This window comes from Thermobia domestica, chromosome 6 (genome assembly GCF_964235325.1).
Source record: "Thermobia domestica chromosome 6, izTheDome1.hap1.1, whole genome shotgun sequence".
NCBI lineage: Eukaryota > Metazoa > Arthropoda > Insecta > Zygentoma > Lepismatidae > Thermobia > Thermobia domestica.
The window spans coordinates 165,015,113-165,042,246 of NC_137459.1; the positions used below are offsets into that span (position 1 = coordinate 165,015,113).

A 27,134-nucleotide genomic window follows, 5' to 3' on the forward strand; every position below is an offset into this window, starting at 1 on the left:
CATGTTTATTTCACATATTTAAACACTGCATTATTATTTCTCTTTAATTGAACGTCGTCCTTGTGTTGTTTAATCCTTTCTTCTAATTTCTTCCCAGTTTCTCTTTATAACTAACTCCGCATTCTTTGCGCCTATTTCTACATACTGCCCCTTTCTCATTCTATTGAATTTCCATTTCTCTCCTCTTTCCTTTTGGATATGGAAATAAGAAACGTAGAATGGAGATTCATGTTTATTTCACATATTTAAACACTGCATTATTATTTCTCTTTAATTGAACGTCGTCCTTGTGTTGTTTAATCCTTTCTTCTAATTTCTTCCCAGTTTCTCTTTATAACTAACTCCGCATTCTTTGCGCCTATTTCTACATACTGCCCCTTTCTCATTCTATTGAATTTCCATTTCTCTCCTCTTTCCTTTTGGATATGGAAATAAGAAACGTAGAATGGAGATTCAACGTGATACAGGAAATAATGTATTGCCACAAAAGGAGTGATGCAGATGAAGGGATTAAAATACGTTTTATTAAAAATATGAAAAAGATAGAAATGATATACAGTGAAGAAGAGAAAAATGCAGACATAGTGATGTTTCATAATTTGCAAAATGCGTGCAGTAGAACAGTTGAAGAAGGAGAACAAGTAATCAAAAAGTAAAGTAAAGAAGTGACAGAAGAAAAGAACAAGAAAAGATGTCTTGAAATAGAACATGTAGGAGAATTAAAACAGAAGTCCTGAAAAATCTATTGAAGAAAGAAAGAGTAAGAATATACAGAAAATAAAGTAGGAGAGTATTAGATTTAATGAAAAAGAATACAGGAAGATTGAACAAAGTGAAAAACATGTAGTATATAGAATTAGGTGGAAACAATTCAAAATCAGTTATATAGGACAAACAGGGAATAAGTTAGAGAAATGATTAAACACACAAGGACGATGTTAGGTTAAATAAGGAAAACAGTGCAGTGTATAAGCATGTGATAGAAACAACACATGAAATAGACTGGAAAAGTGTGGGAGGATTGGAAAGAAGGATTTGACGAGAAGAAAGAGGGATGCTGTTGAAGTGGAACAGTGGGCTGAATGTATCTGATTAGTGGAAAAAATATTTTGGATAAAGCAGAAAAGAAAGAAATGATAACACCAGCGTGTTAAAGCGTATGTGAAGTGGCGTAGATGTCCAATTAAAACTCCAAAATTATTTTTATTTTAAATGTAAAAGTCGAGCTTTGTGTGCAATTAAAAGTTGTTGAAAATGAAAAGAAGGATACCATTGGTTCCTAGAGACGACCTCCTATCATTTTATGAGATATAATAAGCTGTAGCTTTTAGATTTTGTTTCGTAATGTGTCAGAAGATGGCAATGTCACATTGCCGAAAAACAGTATCACTATTATTAATTAAAAGTAATTTGTTTTGGTCACTTTTTATGTTTAGCTAGGCAAAGAAGTTCTGAAGCTAGAATGAATGGTATTCTTATTTTTAGAACAAACCAGGGAAGTTTCCAAATAAATCTTATGTTAATAATACATAGTACATACATACTGTATTTCTGTAACCCTGCTCTTGTTGTTAACTATTCAAAGTCCTTAATTCTAGGAGGGCTAGCGATAACTGTTTATGTTCAGTTGGTGTGTGAGACGCGAGGAAAAGCAATGCGTTTTGTACGTATGTAAACACCACCAAATACAATATGATTGGGAATTTATCCCAAATATATAATTTCTTCATTCTCACATATTAAATGATTTCCAGACTCACTTAGTGTGCCAGATCAGGCATGCAGCTAAGGGAGGGGGATCCGGACCTCCTTTTACAACCAGAAATGAAAAATAAGGAAGAATGAAATAAAAAATGATAAAAAGAAGAATCAGCGTTAAAAATAGAAACTATAAGTGCTTGGTTACTCTTTGTTAAGAGAAGCTTTGTGTGGAGGAAATGGGGCAGAGTTGCTTTTGTAAATACTTGTTAGAGACGGAATGAGGAAGTTATTAACGTGTGTTTTACTATCTGTTCCAAATGACAAGTTAAATAAGCAGTAGCCATTGATATGCCAGCGTTGCCAGCAATGTTCTTCTCATTGTTTATCTCCACTCCAACCTTATGAGGAACACATTAGCCGAATTACTTGGAATACATGGTGGCGAATGAACGGAATATCCTGTAGAAGTCAGGGGATTTGAAATGTCCAGAAAAGTTACGGATTTCTCAGAATTTCTGCTACTATTCAGGGAAACTTCAGGCTTTCGAAAAGATAGTACAGTTCTGTAATAGTCTGGGCATTTGTTTATCATAATTTTACGTCATTGTTTCTCTACAGTATCAAACATGATATTTCAGAAACAGTTTTCTATTTCTCCTTTAACTTGTCATTTGGAGCACACAGTAGTTGACGGAATAATAACAAAAAGTTATGTGAAAAGAAAGGTCTTTTAACTTTTGATTCAACAGAGAAAGGAATGCAGATTTTGTAAAATATTTTACAAGACATTATCGAATATGTACTTTTTCTATAATAGTGCATGTGTACTTTTTAATAATAGTGGATATGTACTTTTTTAAAAAATAGTTGAGGTCATAATGAAAGGAAATTTGTTATATTTGAATGAACAGAGAAAAAATGTAGATATTATACAATCCTTTTCTTTTTTTTAAATTTCTCGAGACTTTTTCATAGTTTCTTATTATATATTAATATAGCCTCACTTTGTTGTTCTAACGAACAATATATGCTGTCAGTAAAACAGTTTAGATTGGTTGAGGACCTGATGAGGTAACCACAGTATTTCATGTCACGCCCTCCTCTCCCATTACGAAATCTTGGCTAAACGAACCAATATAAATGTTGCCAGTAAAATAGTTTAGAATGATCGAACCCCTGGCGTGAAACCATAGTACTTCATGTTACGGACACCTCCTTTACGAAATCATTGCTACGTACCTGGCCAGATGACAAATTATCTACACTCTTGCTCTTCTTCACATATGAAATTTCCGCAAAGTATGGTAACATTTATAAAATTTGTTGTTTTGCATATCAACATAATTGGATTAATATGCACGTTATTATCCAACAATAAATGTGCGTTCGTTTAGAAAACGAAATATGCTGTATATTTACGCCTCCAAATTATTTCATTTCATTTCACTGCATTCTTTAGTGTACATTTAAATACAATTGTATGTATTTCTGCATATATATATATATATATATATATATATATATATATATATATATATATATATATATATATATATATATATATATATATGGGTGGGGTTATTTCCCCAAATTGAACCCTTTATAAACTTGTCTGTGTATGCAACATTGGATTAGGAAACATTAAACAAAAAGAGTAGGAGTATATTCAAGTTTGATGTTTGTTCATTCCATAGAATCAACTTTTGTGGTTTCAAGAAGTAGACATGGCAAAGGATTCCTACTATGGTATCACAGTGGAAAACTTGAAAAATAGTTATCGTAAACTTTTCATTTAAAAAAATGCTCATTAAAAGTTGGGCTAATGTTACAAACGAAATCCAGTTTGAATTAAAAGTCTGTACTTTTACTAATGAACTCAAATTAAGGTGTAACCAACAAAGAGAATTTCCACATGAAATATAATTAAACAATTGCATGAAAGGTATGCGTACGTCGGTGAAGCATCAAGTTTGGAAGCAATACCTTTCAATACTATTGGTTGTCATGGACATACTTAAAAACAACCAGATAGACTAATTGAGGAAAATTAATTTTGCAAATTGGTAGCTTGATTTAATTATTAACCTTTAACTTGGATTGGCTCAGCTTACTGTTATTCTTGTTTAAATATTCAGTCAGTCTTTACCTTCTGATGAGCATAGTTTGGTCCGGCGTAATTAAATCAAAGAGTTTTCCCCTTCTAATAAATGCTATTTATATCAAACAACACAGCAATCCGATGTTCCAACATTTGTAAAATACAAAACAAAACTTATTACACACTACCGTTAAAGTTCATTGTAGTAACATATTTATTTTCATAATTATATATATATATATATATATATATATATATATATATATATATATATATATATATATATATATATATATATATATATATATATATAACTTAGAATGGCCTCTCACTCTGCGGTCTAATCAGGTTTATCTTTGAAGAAAAGATAAATAGAATAGTATAAAGTAGGACCATGATAAACCTTGCATTTATATTAAAGCAGCCTACCTGGTATCAAATTTTCAAAATATTAGAATGGTGCGAATGAAATGTTTGCCGAAGTGCGTCATACACAAAGCCTTCCCCCAAGAAATGAAAAATACAATACTTAGCTAACCAAACTAGAAGCTGTCTGCTACCATACATCTTTTATATCGTTTTGTCAACGATTGGATTGCATGGTGTCTAGATTAGGATTAGGATTAGAAATTAGATTTCAGATCTTTCGGAATATATGACCATAGAAGAATGGACTGGGGAAGGAAGGAAAGAAGCGGCCTGGGACCTATGTGCTGGGTACTATCCGGCACTTGCCTGGTGCGAATGAGAAAAATTCAGGGAAAGCTCACTCAAAGTTACTGGCCTGAAAAAGCTTTTACACTTTTTGATCGAGTGTCCCCGGGAATCGAACCTTCGATCGCTCGCACCAAAGACGACAACTTTAGAGAATACGATACGCGGGGCCACTGCACGTGTCTACGTTGCAAATAACTCCTCAACCTCACGTTTTATCGCAGGATTATCAGGGAAGGTCTTCCCACCCAAAAAGTGATAGATTTTCCGGAAGAAGTGAAAGTGAAATAGATATCAGAGAAGTACTGCGGGTGATAAAGGGTTTCATACTGCAACACACGGAAAGTCTGCACCGTCCATTCTTCAACATGTGGGCGAGAATTATTGAGCACCATGAGAACATCATGTCAGCTAACTATTCCTAGATATTTACAGACAGGTTTGCAGTGCAACTCATGCAGCTCAGCACTAGAACAATCTGCATTGATGGTTTCAATTCGTCTGATAAATAAATGATGGGTCACTCCCACCATAGATCACCGTACCAAAAACAACATTTGTGAGTGTAGGGGTGGACTGGGGAATCATCCTCTAAATTTATTACGATCTAGGCATTGTCTGGTCGTTTATGACCATCATAGAATATTCATTTTTCATCTGATGTGACAATAGGGTGCATGAAGCTTTCCCGGTATTCCTTACATCCAGAGAGTGTACACTTCTAGACGTGGATCCTTATTGGCCGGGCTCTATTCATGTGTCACTAATGAGTTTTCTTTTTTCATTTTGCCGATCACACTAAGCTGTCGAACAGCAATGGCATTTTATACGATAACTAGTCTGCAGTAGTACCAACTTTGTTTTGCTTCCATTATCTTCCTCGGGAGCTCGTTTCAATATATATTGGTCGGGATTCATTTTGCAATGCTGTATCATCAGAACGAAGTTCGACAAATCAATGACGAATGGTGGATTCATTCAGTATTTCTGGATCAAATTCTTTGGACATTCTGCACAATGCTTTTTTGCTACTTATTGTGCAGAATGTCCTAGTTTGAAATCGTAAAGAAAAAACAAAACATTTGCATTTTTTGTTGTTCATTTTAGATGGTGACTTTCATACGAATCTGTTCAATATGCCACTGAATCCTATCTATCTTTGTGCACTGTTAAAAATGGTTCCTTAAATTCGAGAAAAAAAACCTCGTATTTGAGAACAACCGTTTCTTACCTGTGCACCGAGTAATATATTCTTAGAAGTGATATTTCGATTTTCTTAAATCATTTTGAGAAATAATGACTCAAAGTCAAGGAATTCTCTCTCTTTTCTGAGGGTGTAAATGCTTTCTCAAATTTGAGGAAAAATGTATTTATTCTTAAGATAGACAAAGGAACATCTGAGGAAATGAGACATATGACCCCCATTTTGAGAAACTCATTTCTCAAAAAAAAAAAAAGAGAGAGAGAGAGAGAGAAATGTCTTTCTCTAAAGCAAGAAACGGTGCACAGAAACAGGGTTCTCAAATACGACTACGAAAAGGGAACGAGTATAAACAAAATATAAGCATGTAAAAGAATTCAAACCTTTAGTACGTACAGAATTTATATTAAATAAAACTCTACAGTTATATTTTATAAAATATGACACATTTAAACCTTCATTTCAACGCAATAAAATTATATTCGTTAATAGTGGAACGTTTGTTTTACAAAAAAAACAAAATATCAAGCAGATAATTTCTGTAAAACGAACGTTTCCATTTTCAGTACACCATTATTATCCATCTCTATCACTGTCTTCTTTAGCCTTGGAGCACAATCTTGGGACGTTAAATTTTAAAGAAGATGAAATCTTTGAGTTTTACGTCCCACAGATGTGTCGCGTAGGCTAAAGGAGATGATGATGATGAGAATGAATGACATAGTGAAATGAAGGAAGTGGAACGAAACGGGAGAATTCGTTCAACAGCAAGGCCCACTTGCCACGTACTGGGATCCAACCAAGAGTCTCACGCACCAGAGGTGAAAGCTCCACCACTGAGCTACCGTAGTCCATACGTTAAATTAAGAACAAATGGGTACATTACTATATGCAGTGTGCGAATTGACGGGGGATACCTGGAATTTCCTCCTCTCATAAAAAAAAAAAGCTATCGTCCCTCTAAAAGAAAATTTTCATCCCTGGCAAGGATAACTTTTCAAACTTTATAGTCTATATATATATATATATATATATATATATATATATATATATATATATATATATATATAGAGAGAGAGAGAGAGAGAGTATGCGTGTGTGATGACTGGATGCATATATGGGTGAAATTCATCTCCTCCTGGGAAAAGTAGTTGGTGCAGATTGATTATACGGATCCACATATTTGTAAAATTTACAGAAGAAATTTGTAATAACATTTTAATGAACTAGTGTGTAAGTAATAAAAATATAGTGTGCTCTTACCTATGAGATGCGTATTTTTGTGAAAATATATTAATAAAGGTATGCACGTATTCGCCCATAAGGTAAGTAGTTGTAGATTAGTAAAGGACAATCTGACGTGCAGCGAATGTAACGAGCAAATGACTGACAAAAACTTATCTTTGTATCCTGAAAGCAGTGGTTTCTATAATCTTTGTTTACGAGTGTACTCACCATCGCTCACGCGCCTTCTCCCTACTGACCACCCCAGTGCGGCACCACCCCATAAGCATTCCGCCAGAGGGCCACCGTAGGCCCATCGACGTGCGAATGGTGGGCCGGTGGCGGACGCCGCCGCTGGACCACCTGCTCGATTACACTAATTACACCGTCGATCCGCCGGCTGTGTATCTGCCATAATCCTGCTGCTCCTCGTCTCTAGCCGATACTCAGCCGCTGAAATTCCCCCACGTATTTTCCCATGTGCAAGACGAAGTAGGAAGAACCGCCAACAGCTCCGGTTTGCCATCATAAATTTTTCTTCACTCCGCCTTCTGTACTCTTAGTTTTGGCAACAACGTATTGATACCTAAGCACTGAAACATCTATACCAATACATGGTTAAAATACAAAATAACTACCACTTGAGCGTGGTACTTGTAAGTTAATCTAACAAGAAAGTAGCAGTTGGAGCTAACATTTTATTTCTGTATTCGGAAGTAAGGGGGCATCTTATTATCAGTGGAACAATCTTTATTTTTTAAGTAATTGGAGTAAGCATTAGTTGTATATAATCTGCCACTAGACGGTTTCGCCCTCTCTCTTGGCCCGGGCCTTGAGATCATCAATTATTCTTTATTAATATTATAGATGGCCAAGGAGCAAGAAAGATTTATTTATGTATTTTTAGATAAGGGATTAGGTTTGTGAAAGTTCTTTAATCATCTATTTTCTTTACTTCTTCATATTTGGCTTCATATCAGTACAAACTAACGCCAGCCATTAGAGGGTTACGCCCTATCGTTGGCAAAGGTTTCAATACATGGTGGTTGTGCTAATACATACACAATATGTGGTCTAACTAGGGAACCTATCCAAGTGTAACTCTGACTTCGAGTCGAAACTATGGCCGTTGGATACCTTGTCCCAAAAGAACACGAAAAGGGATACATCCTCGATCGCAACCGTTGCAGAGATTTAAGCGTGAAAAGTTAGATTCTGAGCTCCATACTATACATTACAAAGTCAGATTCCTTGTCAGATTTTTCGGAAACGGTCGAGTAAGGAAAATTAGGGAATACATATCAAATTAGTGTGGGGATCCCAGCATATTTCGAATGAAAAGATGTGTCCCCGGGACACTCGCAGGGTCCAATATAAATGTGTACCCACTTGTTACTCGCCTAGGTTACCCCCCTCTTCGGGTCATATGAAAACCAGAACAAATGACGTTTACCACGCGAAGAGTGAAGAAATGTGGGTAATGCAAAGCTGATCCGTTCCGCCACAAGACCACAAGCAGGGACAACCTCCACGATCAGTGTATGGTCCGAAGGCCACATCCGTCGCAGTACCGCGTTTGCGGTTACCACGACATAACCGTCATCGGTCCGCCAGTGGTTGCAGTTACTGACCCGACTCGGTGTCTCACGCTTCGTTTCCGCTCGAAATACGATTATATACCCCCATAGCAGCGATCGGCCCGACGATGTGCGGCGGACAATTGCTCATGGGGACGGTGCACTCATGTCCTGCCTCGGTTAGATAGCATTCGTGACTTTTAGTGGCCACTTAGCATACGTTGGTTGTTTTTTGCACAAGACCTCTTAAAGTGAATCAGCACCGGGGAATGCAAGTGCACACCTCAATGTAACAAGCAAATTACTTTAACAAAAAATATATCTTTGCATCGTAAAAATAATGGTTTTCCAGAACCCTCTTTTACACGTATACCCACCATCGCTAACGCACCTGCTTTTACAGACACAATGCCGCGCTAACGGGCGACCCCTTCTGCACTCCTGGTCTGCCTCGGTTAGTTAGCACTCGTGCCTTATAGTGCCCACCTGGCAAAGGTTGGTTGGTGTCTTTGAACAAGATATCCTTAAGTGAATCTGCACCGGGAAATGTAAGTGCACACCTCAAAAATGATCGCTGAAGGTATAGAAAGTGAATTCAGAAAGAAGTATATATTCCATGAATTTCTGTATGGATTCGTATAACCAAACTGCACGAAATATTCAATTCACACTGTGACTATATGCCACAAATAATCTGCAAACGTATGTCATTAGAAATATTACTGATGAGGAACAAAAGAGGTGCCAATCTATGCTAGATAATCAGTACAAAGTACCTCTGCATTACAATTCAATAATAAATCACATTTTTCAACGTTGTTCCTAACTACATAGATGACTTATGTGTTCTTTGTTTACGCACATAAGCTATTTTGCACCTTATAACGAATGGGAAAGGATGTAAAAATTTGATATGCCTCTCCATTATATTTATTGTTACACAACAAAAAGAATATTTACAGTAATTGATCCATTTATTCTTTACCTGTGTCAGTGGTGCCCACCCCCCCTTATGTCCATGACGCACCCCCCCCAATTGTCTATCCGTAGGTGTTCTTCCATGAAAAAAATCTTCTTTTCGATTAATTTTACCCCCCCCATCAAACATATTTATATAGATTTTTACCCCCCCCCAAATATTTCAATGACGCAGTTTGCGTCATAGCCCCCCCTTGTGGGCACCCCTGCCTGTGTTCTTACTGTCAACTCGGTTCAAATACTACAATAGTGTTCCACCAATGAACTATATGAATTTGCATTACAATATTTATCTTAATACAACATAGCTAATAACTTCCATGAATCTTGCCTGATAAAATGTACATGTTTATTTTCAGATGCTGTTGACTTCCTCGACTATCGTAATGTTATGATGTGCTCATACGCAATCTCAGCTGCATCACCATACTGCGTACTCACATGCATACGCACTCTGCTACAACTGAAATACTTTATCTCGTTTCCTGTGTAGTAATTGAGCCCTAGCAATATTACTCCCTAGTAAAACACAATAATATTATCTCTGTAAAATTGTTACCGTCAATTTTTAATAATCTATTATATTACAAATCACGCACTATTTCATTCTCATTCTTAAGAAATGAGAAAATCTCATAAATGGCAACCTGAAAATTTGCCTTGAACTCACAAACGGAAAAACGTTTGAAAATAATGAGACATTTTGTCCCAAATGTGAGTAAAAATGACTTATTTTGTTTTGAGCATATATTGTTCTCATTTCTGAGCAAGGCAATTTTTAAGAGTGTGCCCCGGCCTATATGGTGGACATGCACAGAGTATGTGTGTAATTAGGCACATGATCTTAGTCATCCATGTGTTGTCTTCCTGAGGTGAGTTTCCCACCAGACATCAAAGTGGACATTTCATTCTCACTAACCCATTACACACACATGTGTCGTAAGTTCCAACCAAGAAATAAAATAAATCATCATCACATTCTTATGAAAAAAATCATGTCTTTCTGGTTGGTCGATTCTTGTTTCGCCGAACATTTTAAGCTACATGATTATCGTGCAAGTAGGCTGTTAGTCTTGTTTGGCGAAACATGAATTTTTGTTTGGCCGAATCTTATTTCACTGACATGTTAAAGGGGAAGTTATTCTTAAAAAGAGATATTTCCCAGCTGTGTCCACTTTTTTTTTTTTTTTTTTTAGTTTGGTCGATGTAGTATTACTAAGTTTCATGAAAGGTCATGCTGAATATGGAACAAGACACTCCACTTAGCTATTAAGTTGTTATAATATATATATATATATATATATATATATATATTTTACCCACAAAATTTTGTAAATTAAATACGCTAACCCTTAATTGACTTCCGAACATCAAAGCGTTCATCATTTTCCCATTTTATTTTCATCACTTTCCCATTTAAAACAACTTCTTTAAGTAGTATCGTAAAGTTGGGACGCATACAACTAAGAAAGAAAATATAATGACTTCTTATGAGTTGGTAATTTTAGAAAGTACGTTAGTCCATTTTTTTTTTTTTTTTTTTTTGTACAAAATCGGAGATTTTGTACGACGTGGTTCAAAGAAGCTACCTGCACAATTATCTATAGATGCGATAGTAGAGCAACCAGTGTTTTTCTACAATTATACAGGGTCCAATGATTCGCATTAATTTTAGAAATTACGCAGGTTCAGGACCACTGTAAACCTTGGAGTGTTGTCCCGAATTCAGTACATCACTCCCCTATATTAATTTAATTATAAGTAAACTATTTAGAATATATTAACGCACGCTTTGAAAACAATAAAAGCAATGTAAAAAAAAAATTATAAAGTGCCCACATGTTATTTATCTGCATAAAAAAATCATTATATTTAAGGCATTTCATAAACTCTCATTGATTAGCATGCTTCATGTTTCAAGGGGAGTTAATAGTACACCTAAGTTCCAAATATTTGGTTATTTTCAGCGCCACTGATTCAATAACTACACTCATAACACATTTTAATTCACGTCTACTATTAGCTAGGTTTTAATATATATATATATATATATATATATATATATATATAATTTTCTACTACATTTTTGAAATATATTTATTGAAATATTATATTAGTAATACTATAAGAAATGTCATAAATATATATCAATCTTATGGAACGGGTAACTGAATTAGATTATTTTATTACCATAATTAATTTGTACTGTTATATATTATCATTCTAAAAAAATGTGTATGAAGTTTTGTTTAATATTTTCAAAATGTTTGTTGTCAAGCATTATTTTTCTCATGTCTAGCAAAAGCGTAATAGCCTTGCTTTATTCAACGCTTTCTCGTCGATAATGTATTATTTCTTTATTTATTTTTATTATCTTTGTTGTAGTAGACGAAGATCTAAACTGTTCAAACTTGATTAACTTAAGCCGATGGAGAGTTGTCAGACTCATACAAGAGAAAAAAAACGAAGAATAACGGGAAAATACTCATCTACAATGGGTGTTCAATAAGTTTTGCACAAATGGGTATAACATTTTATTAGTACCGACATTATGACGAAATTTTGGCTAATGACAATTTGATCCTTTTGCTTGAACATGGTAACAATTGTTGTTTCCTATTGTTCGCAGGTAAACCACAATGAATATTGCAGTAGGCATCAGGATCCGACAACGGTGGGTAATGGAATTCCTCTTCAAAACCGGCGATGATTAAATCACATCAATTCATAGGAAGTTGCTTCCCGTTTATGGGGATCACAGATTAGACTACGGCAGTATCCAACGTTGCAACGGTTTAGAAAACCTAGATATTCCAGGCCAGTCCAGAAAATTATGGCGTCTTCTTTCTGGAATCAATGCAGTGTCATTTTCATAGAGTTCTTGAAACATGGCTCCATAATTAACAAGAAGCGTTATTGTTTGTCACTGAATAAGATACGACGTGCACTCTAAACCAACAGACCGAAGCTGCAATGTAAGATCATCGAACTCCATTATGACAATGCTAAGATCCACACGGTCATGATGACACAACATAAAATAATGAAATCGGGATGGGAAGTCGTCCTTTAGCCATCCTATAGTCCGGACTTGGCTCCTTCAGTTTTTTCCTGTTTAGTCGTCTGAAGGTCCAGCTGCTAGAAAAAGGATTTACCAGTGACAAGACATTGATTTCTTGTCAGAAACAATTGTGTAAAACCCAGTCGCCTGAAAGTGCATTCAAGGCATGGAAATAGCATTTATGAGGTGTCACAGCATATGAAGGCAATATTGAGTGACATGGTATTGTAGCTAAAGGATCAAAGTATATTCACCTATTTTTTTTTTTCATTTTGCAACTAATAACAATATTATAATCATCTGTGTAAAACTTATTGAACGTTCCTTGTACTTATTTTTAATCACAAGTGAAGTTATTTTCTGCATTCTGTAAAGAGACATTGTTACTCTCTCTTGAAACGAACTATGTTTGAACTATACAATGCAACTTGCTATGTAGTTTAACTTACCACAGATGATGTGAAACTATGACATATCATAGTGTGTCAAAATGGAATAAACTTTACAAAATTTACTGTAGTTACTGTGAAAAGTATTTTCCATTTTCTATCGGGAGAGAGGTAAAGAAATACACCCTTTATTATTCATTGATTTTTATAAATTACAATTCAAGAGGTATCACTTTGCAGCTGTTATAGCAATGAGTTATATTCCATAAAAGTCAATATCATTATTTTTTTTTAATTGATGGGTGATAATCAATACTACATGAGGGTCTAAATTCACCGCTTATTTTTAATTCATTTTAATCCAAAGCATAAGCGATTACGGTAAAGAGTCTAAGGAAATACACATCATATTGCATCAAACTTAATGAGTTCTATGCAATTTGTCGTGGAACGATAAACAAGAAAAGGAAAAGGTTTGAGTAACACTACTACGTTACTCTTTGTTGATTTTAGCTTCAAGTAAGGTGAATGACTGGAAAATCATAATGAGAATTCCCAGCATATTACACTAAATTTGAAGAAATGGTTCTGAAATAATTGAGAATTCTTTTTAATTCGGCGAATCCATTCCACATGACACTAGGTAAATTCAACGCTCATTCTTGACTAATTTTAATCCTAGCACTGGGAATTATGAGAAATAGGAAAATAAAATGTACATTATGTGAAAATTCAATTAATTTTAGAAAATTTGTCTTGAACTCTAAATGATATATACGAGCAGATGACTAGGAAAGAAAACCCTTTACTTTATTATTTACTGAATATAATTCCTTGTAGAGAGGATGATCGGGAAGAATTGAAAAAAAATGTACGACGTTACGCCACAATCGATTCCCGGGTTCGATTCCCAGTTGGAACATGTGGTCGGTAAAGTGTAAAAGCTTAATCAGGCCAGTCATCCTGAGTGAGGTTTTTCTGAATTTTCCTCATTCACACCAGGAAAATCCAGAGATGGTACACTCCGCATCAAAAAAATTGCGACAGCTAACGCCATGCACTTATGTCACCCAATATACACCTTCTTATCCCATAATCGTGTCAGGTAAACAAACTCCCTCTCTCTCCTCCTTTCTTCTCTCCTATACTAAAATTAGCTAACAACATGAGCGCTATTCTAATTTCAAACTACACATGTATTAGCTACGATAAAATGAAATAACAAAACCGAGATGAAGCAATATTCATAGGTTGATGTAGATAGAAACTGAAAAGTACACAATGAAAAAATGAAACCAATGAATGTCTATTACACAGAGATTCAGAAATGAGGCAGAGAGAGAGAGAGAGAGAGAGAGAGACAGAAGAGTAGAGATGAGAAGAGATGAGAAGAAGAAAAAAAAAAGAAAAGGAAGAACAGATAAAACTGTGGAATTCAAACGTAGTAAGAAAACAACCTAACATTATAAAGTTCCGTTTCCAGAAATCCAACAGTAATATAGAAATAACGTTTGTTTTTACAATTTTTTTTCAGAACTATTCGAATATATAGAGGATGCTTCAATCATGCATTATGCCACTTTCATAATGGATAGCATACCCAATTCCCAGTAGAATTGTATATCTCCGAGACACATCTAGGATAATGTCAAAAGTTTAACAAACATGCTTTGTTTCCACGTGGTTCGATTGCAAATTCGGTAGTGTTCATTGGACGTACTGATCCTAAACACATTATCATATACCCAGTAGATAGCGTTGGTCATGTATTCCATTTCAGACTAGTAATGCCTGGTGAACAAAAAAAAAAAAAAAAAAAAAACGAAAAGAAAAAGAAAGAAAAAAAGAGAAAATTAAAGAGTGCAATTTTACTGCTAAATTTCTATCAGAAATACCCTATACTAAAAGTCCAAAGCGTATCGTAATGAAAAGTTACAAATGTTCGAAAGGAAAAGTATATATTCGTCATAGATGTAGCATGTTTCAAATATCAACGTCAATTAAACACAATGAATTATAGGATGGGAAAAAAAATGTGTCGAACTAGTATAAATAAAATTGTGTTTTAAATACCTAAAGAGGTTACCACTTTCTAGTCTTTTCCGAAGATGTATCTGTTCCGAACACTCAACATTGATTAATCTATTCCGTATATAACGTAATTTGCACAGATATAATGAAGACGCCAAGAGCTCAAACGGATCATTGTGTCAGTTGGATGATTTAGACCACCATTGGGTCCAGGATTCAAATCTGTAGTGACCTGGTAATTCGACCTAGACTCGGTAACCCAGAGGATAAAAAATATATTTTACTTATTCCTTTGCGTTTAAACAGTATTTCTGTCAGAGGTAACCAGGACTGAAGATGTTGTCCCCAGAGCATGAAAATCACTACGCCGAAATTCCCAGACAGTTAGATTATCTAGACAAGGTAAATCGAGCTCTTCTTTCCGCTTTAACTTTGGAACATGAAGTGCGTGTGTGCGTGAAGGAGAGAGGGAGAGTGGGAGAAGTGAAAGATGCAAAGACAGGATAGGGACACGTCAAGAAAAAGAGAGAGGGGGACGAATATATATATATATATATATATATATATATATATATATATATATATATATATATATATATATATATATATATATATATATATATATATATACAGGGTAAGTCAAAATAAGTGTTACAAGCCAATATATCGCGAACTATACATCATATATGAAAACTATTAAGAGAAAATGTACAATACAGAGGGGCCTAAAAAATGAGTCAAACATTAGGTTTCCTCCGCCCCCCATGTTGGGAGAGGGGGTAAACGTGAAATTTTTAAATGGGAACATAGGTCGAGTGATACCTCGTTCGAAAGAGCTTGAAAAATTGAACAATTTTTGTAGGAAACAATTTTTGATATGGGGCACCGTTTTCAAGATGGGTCCCAAAAATGGTCCTGTATCCGATAAAATTTCCAGTACTTATAAATAAGTGTTACATGCCAATATATCGCGAACTATACAGCATATATGAAAAATATTAAGAGACAATGTACAATACAGAGGGGCCTAAGAAATGAGTCAAACATTAGGTTTCCCCTGTCCCGCGTTTTGGGGGGAGGGGGGTGAACGTGGAATTGTTAAACGGGAACATAGGTCGAGTGATACCTCGTTCGAAAGAGCTTGGAAAATTGAACAATTTTTGTAGGAAACAATTTTTGATATGGGGCACCGTTTTCAAGATGGGCCCCAAAAATGGTCCTGTATCCGATAAAATTTCCAGTACTTATAAATAAGTGTTACAAGCCAATATATCGCGAACTATACATCATATAAGAAAAATATTAAGAGACAATGTACAATACAGAGGGGCCTCAGAAATGAGTCACACATTAGGTTTCCCCCGCCCCCAATTTTGGGGGGAGTGGGGCGAACGTGGAATTTTTAAACGGGAACGTAGGTCGAGTGATACCTCGTTCGAAAGAGCTTGGAAAATTGAACAATTTTTGTAGGAAACAATTTTTGATATGGGGCAGCGTTTCCAAGATGGGCCCCAAAAATGGTCCTGTATCCGATAAAATTTCCAGTACTTATAAATAAGTGTTACAAGCCAATATATCGCGAACTATACATCATATAAGAAAAATATTAAGAGACAATGTACAATACAGAGGGGCCTCAGAAATGAGTCACACATTAGGTTTCCCCCGCCCCCAATTTTGGGGGGAGTGGGGCGAACGTGGAATTTTTAAACGGGAACGTAGGTCGAGTGATACCTCGTTCGAAAGAGCTTGGAAAATTGAACAATTTTTGTAGGAAACAATTTTTGATATGGGGCACCGTTTTCAAGATGGGCCCCAAAAATGGTCCTGTATCCGATAAAATTTCCAGTACTTATAAATAAGTGTTACAAGCCAATATATCGCGAACTATACATCATATAAGAAAAATATTAAGAGACAATGTACAATACAGAGGGGCCTCAGAAATGAGTCACACATTAGGTTTCCCCCGCCCCCAATTTTGGGGGGAGTGGGGCGAACGTGGAATTTTTAAACGGGAACGTAGGTCGAGTGATACCTCGTTCGAAAGAGCTTGGAAAATTGAACATTTTTTGTAGGAAACAATTTTTGATTTGGGGCAGCGTTTCCAAGATGGGCCCCAAAAATGGTCCTGTATCCGATAAAATTTCCAGTACTTATAAATCGGAAACGGCTAAGTAGAAAAACATGAAACAAAAAATGAAAAAGGTAAACGCCATAGGCAACGTGGAATGGTGTTGTCGTGGTGCCCCAGGGCCCCATCATGGGGCCCCGGGACCAATTTTTAAATTTCAAATCTGAATATAGGTGGAGTGATAACTTGTTTGATAGATTACGGAAAACCAAACAGCTTACTAAAAAAAAAAATATTTTGATTTCGGGCAGGCCTGTTTCAAAATGGCCGCCGTAAATGGTTCTACATTCAGATAGAAATTGCAGTGTTCAAACTGAGTGTTACAAGCCAATATCCCGCGAATTATTGCATCAAATAAAAAGTGTTAAGAGTAAATGTATACACGACTCCAAAAGTGCATTACCACCTGCAATTCTCGTTTTCCTGCAATAGCAGGCAACCCAAAAAGCTCGGCGGTTGGGTTGGTTCCGAATTCGAAAGGCGCTGGACCAAACCTCAATTTTGTAATAAATATATCAGTGTGGCAGACTGCAAATGAGGGAATAAAACAAATTGTTAAAAATGACAATAATATTATCATGACGGAGATGGATGACATCAAAAGTTACAAAATGATCTTACTTAAGCAGTTCAAAAAAGATGAATGGCAAAATACACATATCAGAGGAAAACATTTCTCTCCTCACCTCCCAAAAAAAGAATCTCATAAAAAAGAAAAAGTTACATAAAGTTTACGTAAGTTTTAATATAAAAGCCCCACTCTATATTGTGAAAGTTGACACCCGAAAGGCAAGAAAGTCAATAAAATTGTGCACAGATATTGTAGACGTAAAAGGAGGGAATACGAGTTTCGTATTTTCCTGGAAAAAACGGTTGGGTGGGGCACAGACCCCTCCAAACCTTTTATCACGAAATATCAAAACTGCTAGTAACAGTATGTCAGAAGTGTGTAAAAGACATGAATAATTGCAACGGAATATTTTGTATTGAAAATACGCAAAAACTAAAGGAATACGGCCTTTTTAAATTTTCTCCGGAAAAACGGATTCAGGGGCAAAAGCTCCCACCCAAAATTTTGAAACTTGATGTCCGAAAGGCAAGAAGTGAACCGAAGTGAACGAAATTAAGCGCAGATATTGCAAACGTAACATGAGGATACGAGTTTCGTATTTTCCTCGAAAAAACGGTTAGGTGGGGCACGGAACGTGGCACGGAAAATCAAATGTGCTGGTAACAGCATGTCAGATGTGTGTAAAGGACATGAAGAATTTAATCAAACTGCGTCTATGGACAATACGCAAAAAATAAAGGAAAACATTTATTTAAATTTTCTGTGAAAAAAAACAGTTTTACGGGAAAAAAGCTCAAACCCAAAATTTTGAAAGTTGATGCCCGAAAGGCAAAATGAAGTGAAGCGAAGTGAATGAAATTGTGCACAGATATTGTAGATATAAATTGGGGGAATACGGTTTTAGTATTTTTATGGAAGTAACGGTTCGGTGGGGCACTAACCCCTCGAAACCTTTGATCACGAAATATCAAAAGTGCTAGTAACCGTATCTGAGATGTGTGTAAAGGACATGAAGAATTGCAACGAAACTTTATGTGTGGACAAAAAAATAAATGAATATTGTTTTTTTTTTAATTTTCCGCGGAAAAACGGTTTTAGAGGGAAAAATTCCCACACAATATTTTGGAAGTTGACGCCCGAAAGGCAGAAGAAAAAATGAAATCTTTCAGTTTTACGTCTCACGGTTATGCCGGTTAGGCTAAAGGAGACAGACGTTGATGATGAGTAATGAATGAAATGGTGGAATGAAGAAAGTGGGAGGAAACGGAGAACCCCTAGAAAACCCACGCACACGGTGTTTGTCCACCACAAAGTTCACTTGGCGGGGGCTGGGATCGAACCCAGGACCCCAAGCACCAGAGGTGAATGCTCTACCACTGAGCCACGGCGGCCCCTGAAAAGCAAAAATAAACCGAAGTGAATAAAAATTTTCACAGATATTGAATACGTAAAATGAGGATACAAATGTCATATTTCCCTGGAAAAAACGGCCGCGTGGGGCAAGGACCCCTCCAAACATTTGACCACGAAAAATAAAAGTTCTTGTAACAATATGTCAAATGTGTGTATAGGACATGAAGAATTGCAACGAAACTTTGTGTATGAACAATAGGCAAAAAATGAAAGAATACGTTTTCTTAATGTTCTGCAGGAAAACGGTTTTAGGGGGCAAATGAGCCCACCCCAAAAGTTTGAAATTTGACGCCGAAAAAGCAAGAAGAAGTGAACCGAAGTGAATGAAATTTTTCACACATATTGTGAAAATAAAATGTGGGAATTCTAGTTCCGTATTTCCTGAAAAAACTGTTAGGTGGGGCACGGACCACTCGAAACATTTGCTCAGGAAATATCAAAAGTGCTAGTAACAGTATATCAGATTTGTGTAAAGGACATGAAGAATTCCAATGAAACTTTATGTACGGGCAATACGCAAAAAAAAAAAAAAAAAAGGAGAAGGGTTTTTCTGCGGAAAAACGGTTTTAGGGGCAAAAGCTCTCACAAAAAATTATGAAAGTTGACGCCGGGAAGGCAAAAAGAAGTGAACCGAAGTGAATCAAATTGTGCACGGACATTGTAGACATAAAATGAGGGAATATGGGTTAGCTATTTTCCTGGAAAAAAGGAGTGGGTGCGGCACGGACCCTCCCTAACGTTTGATCACAAAATATCAAAAGTGCTAGTATGTCAGATGTGTGTCAAGGACATGAAAAATTGCAACATAACTTTGTGTATGGACAATACGCAAAAAGTAAACGAATACGGGTTTTTCTAAGTTCTGCGGGAAAACGGTTTTAGGGGGCAAAAGCTCCCACCCTAAATTTTGAAAGTTGAACTCGAAAGGCAAACAGAAGTGAATCGAAAAAAATGAAATGAAATCTGTAAGTTTTACGTCCCACGGTTATGCCGGTTAGGCTAAAGGAGACGGTGATGATGAGTAATGAATGAAATGAAGAAAGTGGGAGGAAACAGGAGAACCCCGAGAAAACCCATGCACACGGTGTTTGTCCACCACAAATTTCACTTGGCGGGGGCTGGGATCGAACCCGGGACCCCAAGCACCAGAGGTGAACGCTCTACCACTGAGCCACCGCGGCCCCAAGAAGTGAATCGAAGTGAGTGCAAATGTGAACATATATTGTAGACATAAAATAAGGATACGAGTTTCATATTTTCCTGGAGAAAATAGTCGTGTGGGGCACGGACCCCTCCAAACCTTTGATCACAAAAAATTAAAATGCTAATAACAGTATGTAGAAAGTGTATAAGGGACATGAAGAATTGCAATGAAGCTTTTTGTATGGATAATACGCCAGAAATAAAGCAATACGGGTTCTTTTATGTTCTGTTGAAAAATGGTATTAGGAAGCAAAAGCTCCCACACAAAATTTTGAAAATTGACGCCCGAAAGGTAAAAAGAAGTGAACCGAAGTGAATGAATTTCTACACAGATATTGTAGACGTAAAATGAGGGAATACGGTTTTCTATTTTCCTGGAAAACAGGGTTGGGTGCTGCATGGACCCCTCCAAACCTGTGATCACGAAATATTAAAAGTGCTACCAACAGTATGTCAGATGTGTGCAAACAACTTGAAGAATTCCAACATAACTTTGTGTATTAACAATACGCAGAAAAATGAATACTTTTTTTTGTTCTGCGGAAACACGGCAAAAGCCACCACCCGAAATTTTGAAAGTTGACGTCCGAAAGGCAAGAAGAAGTGAGCCGAAGTGAATGAAATTGTGCACAGATATTGCAGACGTGAAATGAGGGTACGAGTTTCGTACTTTCCTGGGAAAAACAGTAGGGTGATGCACACACCCCTCCAAACCTTTGATCCCGAAAAATCAAAAGTAATAATAACAGTATGTCAGATGTGTGTAAATGAAATAAAGAATTGCAACATAACTTTGTGTATGGACAATACGCAGAAAGTAAATGAATACGGGTTTTGTTATGTTCTGCGGGAAAACGGTTTTTGGGGGGCAAAACCTCCCAAACAAAATTTTGAATGTTGACTCCCGAAAGGCAAAAAGAAGTGAACCGAAGGGAGTGAATTTGTGCACAGATATTGTAGACATAAAGTGAGTGAATACGGGTTTCGTATTTTCCTTTAGAAATCGGTTGGGTGGGGCACCGACCCCTCCAAAGCTTTGATCACAAAAAATGAAAAATACTAGTAACAATATGTTAGATGTGTGTAAAAGACATGAAGAATTTCAACAAAACTTTCTGTGGACAAAAAATAAAGAATATGTTTTTCTTTTTTGCGGAAAGACGGTTTTAGGGGCAAAAGAACCCAAAACCAAAATTTTGAAAGTTGACGCGCGAAAGGTAAGAAGAAGTGAACTGAAGTGAATGAAATATGGACAGATATTGTAAACACAAAATTAGGGAATAAGTTTCCTTATTTTCCTGGAAAAAACGGCCAGGTGGAGCATGGATCCCTCCAAACCCTTCATCATGAAATATCAAAATATCTAGTAACAGTATATCAGATGCGTGTAACGGACATGAAGAATTGCATCAAACTGCGTGTATGGGTTGAGTTGAGTTAATTTTAGTTTAGCGTCCCTTTCAGCAGCGAGGCTATATGAGACGTGGACCTACTGATTAACGTGGAATCCGAACCACATGAGCTCCCGCCGGGAATCGAACCCGGGTCTCCCACGCCAAAGGCGCGTACACTAACCGCTTAGCCACGGAGGTGCTCTGCGAGTATGGACAATACGCAAAAAATAAACGAATACATTTTTTAATTTTGGTTAAAAACGGTTTTGGTTGGCAAAGCCCCCGCCTACAATTTTGGAATTTGACCCCAAAAGACAAGAAGTGGACCGAAGTGAATGAAATGTCCACTAATATTGTAGAGGTAAGGTGAGGGAATACGTGTTTCGTATTTTCCTGAAAGAAAAAAAAATTGTGAGTGAACCGAGGCGTTGAGTTGCGGGAGAAGTGGACCGAAGCGAAAGCAATTGTATGTAGATATTGGATATGTAAAATATGGCCTCTCGTGTTTCACAAGTGTCGTGTCTCCATCCGATTTCTTCAAATTTGGCAGATCAAGTAACAGCAAACACAAACAGTATAGCGTTTTTATAGTATTTCAGGAGGCACCTTTAACCCTTGCAATGTTTTTTCAGCATAAAGAAAAACACGTGTCGATTTATTTCCAGTTTGCTATTGGTATGCCAAATTTGAAGCAAAACGGATAGGAACACTTGAGAAACACGAGAGCCCTTATTTTACATATAATGTCTACACACAATTTGATTTGCTTGGGTCCACTCCTTTCTGAGCTATTACGGTAATATTTCCTTTTTTTGGGGGGGATGGGACCTAGGCCCCAACACTGTTTTTCCGCAAAAATTAAAACACGTTTCATATACTGTTTTGCAAATAGTCCCTTTACGAAGTTTCGTTCCAATTCTCCATATTCTTTAGGAACTTTTGCGTATGCTTATTTGCACTTTTGATATTCCGTAATCAACGGTTTAGAAGGTCCGTGCCTCACTCAACCGCTTTTCCCAGGAAAATACAAAACCCAATTATCCCGTTTTTCGTCTACAATATCTGCGAACAATTTCGTTTAATTCGGTGCACTTCTTCTTGCATTTTGGGCCTCAAATTTCAAAATTTGGGATGGGGGCTTTTGCCCCCTAAAACCGTTTTTCCGCAGAAAATAAAAGAAAAACCGTATTCGTTTATTTTTTGTGTATTGTCCCTACACAATGTGTCGTTCCAATTCGTCATGTCCTTCAAACACTTCTGTTATTAGCAGTTTTAATATTTCATGATCAAAGTTCTGGAGGTGTGTGTGTCCCACCTAAACGGTTTTCTTTTTTTTCTCAGGAAAATGAGAAAAACGTATTCCCTCATTTTATGTCGACAATATCTGTGTACAATTTCATTCAGTTCGGTTCACTTCCTCTGGCCTTCCGGGCCTTAACTTTCAAAATTTTGGGTGATAGCTTTTGCCCCCTGAAATCGTTTCTCAGCACAAAATAAAAAAACCGTGTGCCTTTATTTTTTGGTATGTTGTTCATACACAAAATTTCGTTGCAATTCTTTGTGACCTTTACACACATTTGTCATATTGCTATTATCACTTTCGATATTTCGTGATGAAAGTTTTGGAGGGATCCGGTCCCCACCTAACCGTTTTTTCCAGGAAAATACGAAACACGTGTTCTCTCATTTTATATCTGCAATATGTGTGTAAAATTTCGTTTACTTCGGTTTCCTTGGTTTTTGCCTTTGGGGCGTCAACTTTCAAAATTGTGGGTGGGGTCTCTTGCCGCTTAAAACCCTTTTCTCCGCAGAAAATAAGAAACACGTATTCGTTTATTTCATGTATAGTATCTACCTTCCAAATTTTATCAAGATCGGAGTGTTACACTTCAGAAGTGTTGCTTGTTAATAATAATATTTCTCTAAAATTTTATGAACAAATAGAGGGAATTAAAGCGAAAAATTGGGATCAATTGGAACTTCGTCTCCTACCAACATTGAAAGAAATGACAGCACAAGTATTTAGATGCAAGGTAGACATAAAATTTAGAACTGAGATTTAACTATATTTCTGTCATGATTTTAATGCAGAATTCGAAGTTCCTAAATGCTAATTAAGTCAGGATTTCACATCCAAATTAAGTTGCAACATAATAATTCTTGTTAGAAAACCCGAATCGGCAATGCGAATTTAAGATTAGCCGATACTTTAGATAGCATGGGAAAAAGGTGAAGATTGTAACCTAAGTGTGCTGCCAAGTGAGTTGCGAGGCGGTTTAATAAATTGGATGTCTTCTACTCGGCAGAGTCCATTTCAACCGTTTAATTCTGTTTTAAAACAAAACATTTTTGTCATGGGTTACATTTAGGGATGCGCACGAGACGAATCGAGACAGGATTTTCCTGACAAAATTCGAGTCGAGACATGGCACTTCCAATAGAGAAATATACATTTTTCGAGTCGAGACATCACTTTTACAGCACATTTTCGAGACGAGACAGCCACAAATCTTGGTGATGACGTCGTGGTGATGACATAGGAGGTGATGACGTCATAACTTTAAAGAAAATAGGGGGCCGCGGTGGCTCAGTGGTAGAACGTTCACCTCTGGTGCTTGGGGTCCGGGTTCGATCCCAGCTCCCGCCAAGTGAACTTTGTGGTGGACAAACACCGTGTGCGTGGGTATTCTCGGGGTTCTCCCGTTTCCTCCCACTTCCTTCATTCCACCATTTCACTCATTTCTCATTATCACCGTCTCCTTTAGCCTAACCGGCATAACCGCGGGACGTTAAACTTAAAGATTTCATTTCATTTCATGATTTAAAATATCACTAATTGACCTTAAGGGTATAATTGCGATTTAAATATTCGTAAATTAGAAGAGGTGTAAAAATTAAGCGTTAAAATAAATCCGATAATTCCTAATGCAACCTAATAATAGCAATAAAACTCCTTATGTAACATTTTCAAAGCTAAGATTAAAAGTTATGTTCTTGAAGAGGGTTTATGGCAACATAGATTATAAATCCAATTATCATAAGTAGTACCTATGACAGCCCCGCATTTCACATCACCATCGCCCTTCATCCTGACAATTCCGGACATCCGGGCAATTCACTTACCCACAATGACTTTTCAGGCGTTCCAGTGACATCAATATCTCAGTTTGGGTTTGGGTTCATGCTTCGGTGAACCTTGACTATCACAATCAGCAGCTATTAGAGAATCAGAACTTATTTCTGTATTAGATAATGTGGGTAACTATAGCTTTTCGTCTATAGAAGACTGAAAGCCTGCCTTTGGTGCCCGTGGTCATGGGTTCAATTTCCGGAGAGGCACTCAACAATTTCGATGTTGACCCAGCATCGTGGGGTAGTTATCTTAAGTAAGAGGTAGCGGACTCCAGTCTAGAAAGCCGGCATAAGGACTTCGGGTATCGATGCGTTGACTACACATCCCCACTTTGAACGTAAGGCCGCTGGTAGGAACCAAAGGACTGTCGTGCCAAGAATTTAGTTTGTTTTAATTATCATAAATGCCTTCTTTATTATTAAATTTTATCCAATATTTTCTTTTCAACTAGTTTGCGAAACTCGGAGCTAGCTACTTGTTTTATTTTTAATTCATGTTCATAGTTAGAAGAACTAATTACTAAGGAAAAACAATCTTTTCAATAAAATTCGTCTCGCGTCTTTCGTAGCTCTAAGTTTAGTTATTTTTAGTTTTTTTTTTTTTAAGTTGAAGGGCGGTTTATCATTTCCCCTCGCTTTCCCTATTTTTTTTCTAGTTTTACCTATATTTCTTTGCACGGACATTGCACCTATACCCACGTGCTTAGTGTGTTCGTTTACAAAAGCGGGCCATTTTCCTGCCACTATAGAAAGTAAGAGTGCACTGTATCAGAGAAATACTAATTGACGTATGTAAGTGAATATATCTGTGACGAAGTCATAATTACTCAGTTTTTGCATCGTACATAGTTTCCTCATCCTCATTAATCTCTTTACCCCCGATTCCTGAATTCCAGTTCTAGTATTCTTTCTTGATAGCGGACTGATGTCTCATGTAGACTTATTAACTATAACATCAGCAATAAATAAAGTACGGTTTAATTTGCACTAATTTTAAAACGTTACATTAATTAAATAATAATAATACTAATAATACGGAGCGAGCTCAGGCTACTTGTTATGATTCTTGCTTCGCAATTGGGTAATACCGGATTCGAATTCGGAGACCAGCCATCCTGACTGAGGATTTTCCAGGGTTGTTTCTCAGTTATACTGGGCAAATGCTAGGTTAGTACCTTGATCTAAGGCTCTGGAGACCTTCCTTCCATTCCTTTTCCAATGTTTTCATCTGTTGATTACTACAGTGTAAAGTAGCCTCTGAGGATGTATCTGGTAGCTTATAGTGAAAAAACAACAACGACGTAATATATCTTCACGAAACGTGTGGGTTAATTTAACTACAGCCTTACAGTCCCAATATATAGCTAAAGTTTTAATATCAATTTCCTGACATTTAAATACTATTTTCATATTGTTTCAGCTTTCAATTTTCTCATGTATGTTTCCACCGAGAATTGAACCTGAGATCACATGAACAAATGCGAATATGTTAAATATTTTTGAACACTTTAATATACAAAACACAAAACGCTTCAATGATACGACGCATGGATATGTTTTGGTTACCTCCTGCAATGTTTGTTTAAAGAAACATGGAGGGTGAAGAAAAAATAATAGAAATCTCTTTTATATTTACTCCTTCAACAAACGACCGACCTCAGAAGGGCAAGCCATAAGTTAGGTAATAAAGTCATACAACGAACACAACCATATCGCTCTCCTGAAATTCTCACGCCAACCAGTCTATATTTTTTGTTGTATATACCTTCGAAGTGAAAGATATTCATTATTACATTTGTTGATGGTTGGACTCTAGTGAGTCAGAAACTACTATTAATAAAGAGTTTGTTTTGTCTAGTATTCCTGCGATTAAAAGGGCCTTATCTAAAAGATATTTCATTTGTATCTGAGAAAAGGAGAAAGTTTATTTTCTAAGAATAAAATAAATATTATCAATGTGAAGTTAACATTAAGTTTTGAAGAGGAGCTAAACAGAAGAATTTGTTATCATTTACATCAGTTTTCAGACAGTTCACTATACTCTGAAATGGGAAGAAATCAAACTTGGAAACATTTTACTAAAGCGACTTCGACAGAAAGTGCAACATGTAAATATTGCAAGGTTAAAATAAAATAAAGAACAAAGGTAGCACAAACGTGTTACGGAAACATTTAAAAGCACAGCAACCTACTATATCAGTGAATCCGAAAAAAGTTTTAACGAATTTTAGATATTCAATTTTATAAGATCACAATTTCAGATGTAGATTTGGATACGAATCAAGATCTGAGATTCGAATTTCGGATCCAGAT

The 27,134-nt window shown here is 36.4% G+C and overlaps 1 protein-coding gene across 1 annotated transcript in view; it reads right to left on the bottom strand.

Annotated features, from left to right (window-relative positions):
* The window catches only part of LOC145688305 (uncharacterized), a 1,380,532-nt gene that overhangs the window by 835,021 nt on the left and 518,377 nt on the right, over window positions 1-27,134 (bottom strand). The window lies entirely within an intron of this gene.